Raw genomic sequence first — 6,000 nt, forward strand, 5'->3', positions numbered from 1 at the left:
CCCTGCCATCGCGAGCGATCCGCCGGCGGCGCGCTCGTGTGCCGGTCGGGACCCCCATGAGCCCGGTCGCGGGTCCCGCGGACTCGATCTCCGTGGGCATACCCGCGATCGTCTCATGGGACGGCTGATTGGAGGAAATGCCGTGTAAACAGCATTTCCCCATTCTGCCTAGCAACTAGTGACGCTGATGTGATTGGAGCAGAGATCAGTGTTCCACAAAATGAAAGCCCAGCCCCCACACAGTTAGTAACACACCCCTAGGAACACTTAACCCCTACACTGCCACCCACTGGTTAACCCCTTCACTGCCAGTGTCATTTACACAGGAATCACTGCATTTATATAGCAGTGATTGCGCCTGTATAAATGACAATGGTCCCAAAAATGTGTCAAAAATGTCCGATGTGTCCGCCGCAATGTCGCAGTCACAATAAAAAAAATTTTAAAAAACGCTGATCGCCGCCATTACTAGTGAAAAAAAAATAATAAAAAATTATTAATAAAAATGCCATAAAACTATCCCTATTTTGTAAACGCTATAACTTTTGCGCAAACCAATCAATAATCTCTTATTGCGATTTTTTTTACCAAAAATATGTAGAAGAATACGTATCGGCCTAAACTGAGGGAAAAAAATGTTTTTTTATATATTTTTGGGGGATATTTATTATGACAAAAAGTAAAAAATAATGCGTTTTTTTTTTCAAAATTGTCACTCTATTTTTGTTTATAGCGCAAAAAATAAAAATCGCAGGGGTGATCAAATACCACCAAAAGAAAGCTTTATTTGTGGGAAAAAAAGGACGTCAATTTTGTTTGGGAGCCACGTCGCACGACCGCGCAATTGTCAGTTAAAGCAAAGCAGTGCCGAATCGCAAAAAGTGGTCTGGTCTTTGACCAGCAAAATGGTCCGGTCTGTAAGTGGTTAAAAGTCAGCAGCTGTAGTATTTATATCTGCTGGCTTTTAATAATTTTTTTCCCAGTGAAATCCCTCTTTAAAAATTGCACACAGCAGGAAAAAACAAAAAAAACAAAGAAAGCCGAAAGACAGAATGAAATGAGCTTCAAATGCTCTCCTCCTTGTAAAAATGCTGTGTCCCTGGCTGCAATGCTGGTGACTTACAATACATTTTAGTCACTTGCTCAGAATAAGTAAACGAGGCATCGGAGTGAAGTGAGAACGCCGATCTTCTTGGTCAGAGACTTGGACAGTGTTGCAGTCACTGGATCTGTATAATGCCCTGTAAACACGGCCGGACATTCCGGCGACAAAATCCGTCCGATTTTTTCAGACAGATTTTGGCCCAAACCTGTCTAGCATACACATGGTCGCACAAAGTTGTCGGAAAATCCGTATGTTCAGAACACCGTGACGTAGAACGCGTACGACGGGACTATAAAGAGGCCAGTAGCCAATAGCATTCGTCTCGTAATTTGTTCTGAGCATGCGTGGCGCTTTGTGCGTCGGAATGGTCTACACACGATCGGAATTTAAATGATCGGATTTAGTTGTCGGAAAATTTTAGATCCAGATCTCAAAAACTTTATGTGTCGGAAATTCTGACAGATGGAGCCCACACACACAATCGGATTTTACGACAACTCGATCCGATTGCACATTTTCCATCAGAAAGTCTGACCGTGTGTGCAGGGCATTACAGTGACTGACATTCGCAGAAGAAGAGGTCAGCATTGGCAGCCTTTGTATTTCTCACAGCCAGTGGTGGGACAAGGGCGATCGGCGCCCAATGGGAAGATGCTAAATTGCACCCCCCCCTTCACCGGACACAAGATTTACACACAGATTTGATGTCAGAGGACACATTAATAACCCCCAGCATTGGTCTCAGAAGACAAATTAATAACCCCCAGCATAGATGTCAGTGGATACATTAATAACCCCCAGCATGGATGTCAGTGGATACATTAATAACCCCCAGCATGGATTTCAGTGGATACATTAATAACCCCCAGCATGGATTTCAGTGGATACATTAATAACCCCCAGCATGGATTTCAGTGGATACATTAATAACCCCCAGCATTGGTCTCAGAGGACACAGGGAATGAGAGGACATGTGGAAGGAGGAAAGGAAAGAGGGGACATGTGGGAGGTGAAGGTTAAGCTACAGGTTGAGGGAGGAACAGAATGGAGGGAGGCGAGGAAAAGAATGAGAGGGGGAGGGGAGAAAGGAGGGATGGAGGGGGAGGATGAGGGGTGAAGGGAGGAATGAGGGGATTGAGGTGGTTGGGGGGGGGGAGGAATGGGGACCGGGGGGGAGAGGAATGAGGATGGGGGGGAGGAATGAGGACCGGGGGGGGGAGGAGGAGGAGGAATGAGGACCGGGGGGGAGGAGGAGGAATAGACCGGGGGGGGAGGAGGAATGAGGACCGGGGGGGAGGAGGAGGAGGAGGAATGAGGACCGGGGGGAGGAGGAGGAATGTCGCCCGGGGGGAGGAGGAGGAATGTCGCCCGGGGGGAGGGGGGAGGAGGAATGAGGACCGGGGGAGGAATGAGGACGGGGGGGGATGAGGACCAGGGGAGGAGGAAGGAGGAATGAGAACGGGGGAGGAGGAAGGAGGAATGAGGACGGGGGGAGAAGGAAGGAGGAATGAGAACGACGGGGGGGGGGGGAGGAAGGAGGACCAGGGGGGGAGGCGGAGGAGGACGGGGGGGGAGGAAGGAGAGCCAGGGGGGGGCGAGGAGGAAGGAGGACCACAGGGGGAAGGCAGGAGGACAGGGGGAGGAGGAAGGAGGACGGGGGGGTAGGAGGGCCGGGGGGGAGGAGGAAGGAGGACCGGGGGGAGGGAGGAGGACCGCGGGGGGAGGCAGGCAGACAGGGGGAGGAGGAGGATGGGGGGGGGGAGGAAGGAGGACCGCGGGGGAAGAGGAAGGAGGACCGGGGGGGAAGAGGAAGGAGGACCGGGGGGGAAGAGGAAGGAGGACCGCGGGGGAAGAGGAAGGAGGACCGCGGGGGAAGAGGAAGGAGGACCGTGGGGGGAAGAGGAAGGAGGACCGTGGGGGGAAGAGGAAGGAGGACCGGGGGGAGGAGGAATGAGGACCGGGGAGGAGGAGGAATGAGGACCGGGGAGGAGGAGGAATGAGGACCGGGGAGGAGGAGGAATGAGGACCGGGGAGGAGGAGGAATGAGGACCGGGGGGAGGAGGAATGAGGACCGGGGAGGAGGAGGAATGAGGACCGGGGAGGAGGAGGAATGAGGACCGGGGAGGAGGAGGAATGAGGACCGGGGAGGAGGAGGAATGAGGACCGGGGAGGAGGAGGAATGAGGACCGGGGAGGAGGAGGAATGAGGACCGGGGAGGAGGAGGAATGAAGACCGGGGAGGAGGAGGAATGAGGACCGGGGGGGGAGGAGGAATGAGGACCGGGGGGGGGAGGAGGAATGAGGACCGGGGGGGAGGAGGAATGAGGACCGGGGGGGGAGGAGGAATGAGGACCGCGGGGGGAGGAGGAAGGAGGACCGCGGGGGAAGAGGAAGGAGGACCGCGGGGGAAGAGGAAGGAGGACCGCGGGGGAAGAGGAAGGAGGACCGTGGGGGGAAGAGGAAGGAGGACCGGGGGGAAGAGGAAGGAGGACCGGGGGGAGGAGGAATGAGGACCGGGGAGGAGGAGGAATGAGGACCGGGGAGGAGGAGGAATGAGGACCGGGGAGGAGGAGGAATGAGAACCGGGGAGGAGGAGGAATGAGGACCGGGGGGGGAGGAGGAATGAGGACCGGGGGGGGGAGGAGGAATGAGGACCGGGGGGGGAGGAGGAATGAGGACCGGGGGGGGGAGGAGGAATGAGGACCGGGGGGGGGAGGAGGAATGAGGACCGGGGGGGGGAGGAGGAATGAGGACCGGGGGGGGAGGAGGAATGAGGACCGGGGGGAGAGGAGGAATGAGGACCGGGGGGAGAGGAGGAATGAGGACCGGGGGAGAGGAGGAATGAGGACCGGGGGGGAGGAGGAATGAGGACCGGGGGGGAGGAGGAATGAGGACCGGGGGGGAGGAGGAATGAGGACCGGGGGGGGGAGGAGGAATGAGGACCGGGGGGGAGGAGGAATGAGGACCGGGGGGGAGGAGGAATGAGGACCGGGGGGGAGGAATGAGGACCAGGTGGGCGGAGGAATGAGGACCAGGTGGGGGGAGGAATGAGGACCAGGTGGGGGGAGGAATAAGGACCGGGTGGGGGGAGGAATGAGGACCGGGTGGGGGGAGGAATGAGAACCGGGTGGGGGGAGGAATGAGGACCAGGTGGGGGGAGGAATGAGGACCAGGTGGGGGGAGGAATGAGGACCGGGTGGGGGGAGGAATGAGGATGGGGGGGATGTAACGGAATGAGATGAGGGATGGGGGAGGGGAGAGAGGAGCGGGGGAAGGTTGAGCTACAGGTGTATGGAATGAAGGGCAGGTAGGTGGGGGTGGGGGAGTGAGGGTGAATGAGGGGCAGGTAGGTGGAGTGAATGAGGGGCAGTTGGAGGAATGGGGGAGGTTTGAGGCACAGGTTGGGGATAAATGAGCGGCAGGTGGGTGGAAATGGAGGACAGGTAGGTAGGTGGGGACTGAGGAAAAGGTGGGGGGTAAATGAGGGTCAGTAGGAGGAATGGGGGATGAGGAGAGGATTGAGCTACAGGAGGGGGGAATGAGGGGGAACTAGGGGGAGGGTGCAGGACATGGAGTATCCCTCTAAATCCGAGAACACTTCAGGATAACACGGGTGATGAGCCCGGAGTGGATGCTCTCAGTGGGACTGACAGTTGCGGGTGTATCACCTGACCCGTCTCCAGTCACACCGGGTGATGAGGGGAGCGGTAGGTGTCCCCCCTCACTGCCCGCTTCACTCACCTCCTCACTGCTCCTGAACTCCACACTGATAAACCAGCTGCAGCCATGAAACCCTCATCCTGATTGGCCCCTCGGGGACGTACCCTCATCCTGATTGGGCACGGAGGACGTCCTCTCACCCTGATTGGCCCTAAGGGATGTAGCGCATGCCGATTGCTTAGAACGCAAAGTGGGCGTGATTACTCGTGCAACGACGTTTGCCAGAATACCTGTTTGTAGCTCTGCTCGCTCCCTATTGGCTGGGCATCGGTATGTTTTTTTTTTTTCCTGTAGGCGCCTCTCATTGGATAGAATCAGAGAGACAGCCTAACTTCAGTGAGGGGAACAAAGCAGTGTGTGACACGCCTCCCGGCTCTGAGCTGTGTGTAGTCAGTCATTGGCTGGAGGCGGCTTCCTGCAGCTCTCAGTCACTACCAATTCTGTGTAAACTACAAATCCCACCATACAGGGGGGAGGGGAGGGGGATGTACACTGTGGTACTAGGAGCTGGTAAAGTCTGGCAGTACCCTGAGACCCCTTTCACACTGAGGCGTTTTTCAGGCGTTTTTCAGGCGCTAAAAACAGCACCTGAAAAAAGCCCTCGGGCTTCCACACTGGGGCGGTGCGCTGGAGGGAGTCACAAACAATCCTGTCAGCAGCGGTGGAGGAGCAGTGAAAGCCCCGATCCTCCACCACTCCTCCTCATTGAAATCAATGGGCAGCACTGCCGGCAAAGCGTCACCGCAGGCTTTACCGCCGACACCCGGGCGCTTTCAGTGTGAAAGGGCTCTTATATTATATATAGCAGGGTATCTGCGCTAAACCCAAAAAACAAATGAATTGGTATACAGTATATATATATATATATATATATATATATATATATATATATATATATATATATATATATATATATATATATATATATATATAGCACTAACCCCCGAAGGAGCTACTGGTTAGATTTGGGCTTACCGTTATCTTCTGTTCTCCTGTGGTAGATGGCCCAGTAACTTGAGAGACTGACGACAGATCCACTTAAAGGGATTTTATTTGCAGAACGTAGACAATGAACAGTCTCTTAAAATGGGATCAGAGGGTTGGAAAGGAAAAAGTCCGGCGGACTTGGTCCGGCAAACAATCCGCCGGACTTTATAACGAACGGACTTGGCCACA

At 54.9% G+C, this 6,000-nt stretch overlaps 1 protein-coding gene across 1 annotated transcript in view; it reads right to left on the minus strand.

The window, feature by feature from the left end:
* LOC143961510 (leucine-rich repeat-containing protein 28) overlaps positions 1-5,001 on the minus strand; it is a 112,122-nt gene extending 107,121 nt beyond the window's left edge. The window contains exon 1 of the mRNA XM_077470805.1: positions 4,846-5,001. The gene's annotated coding sequence lies outside the window, so the exon portion shown is untranslated. The remainder of the gene's footprint in view (positions 1-4,845) is intronic.
* Positions 5,002-6,000: the final 999 nt, after the last annotated feature.

This window comes from Lithobates pipiens, unplaced genomic scaffold (genome assembly GCF_037356315.1).
Source record: "Lithobates pipiens isolate NorthernLeopardFrog02 unplaced genomic scaffold, aLitPip1_a1.2 Scaffold_8, whole genome shotgun sequence".
NCBI lineage: Eukaryota > Metazoa > Chordata > Amphibia > Anura > Ranidae > Lithobates > Lithobates pipiens.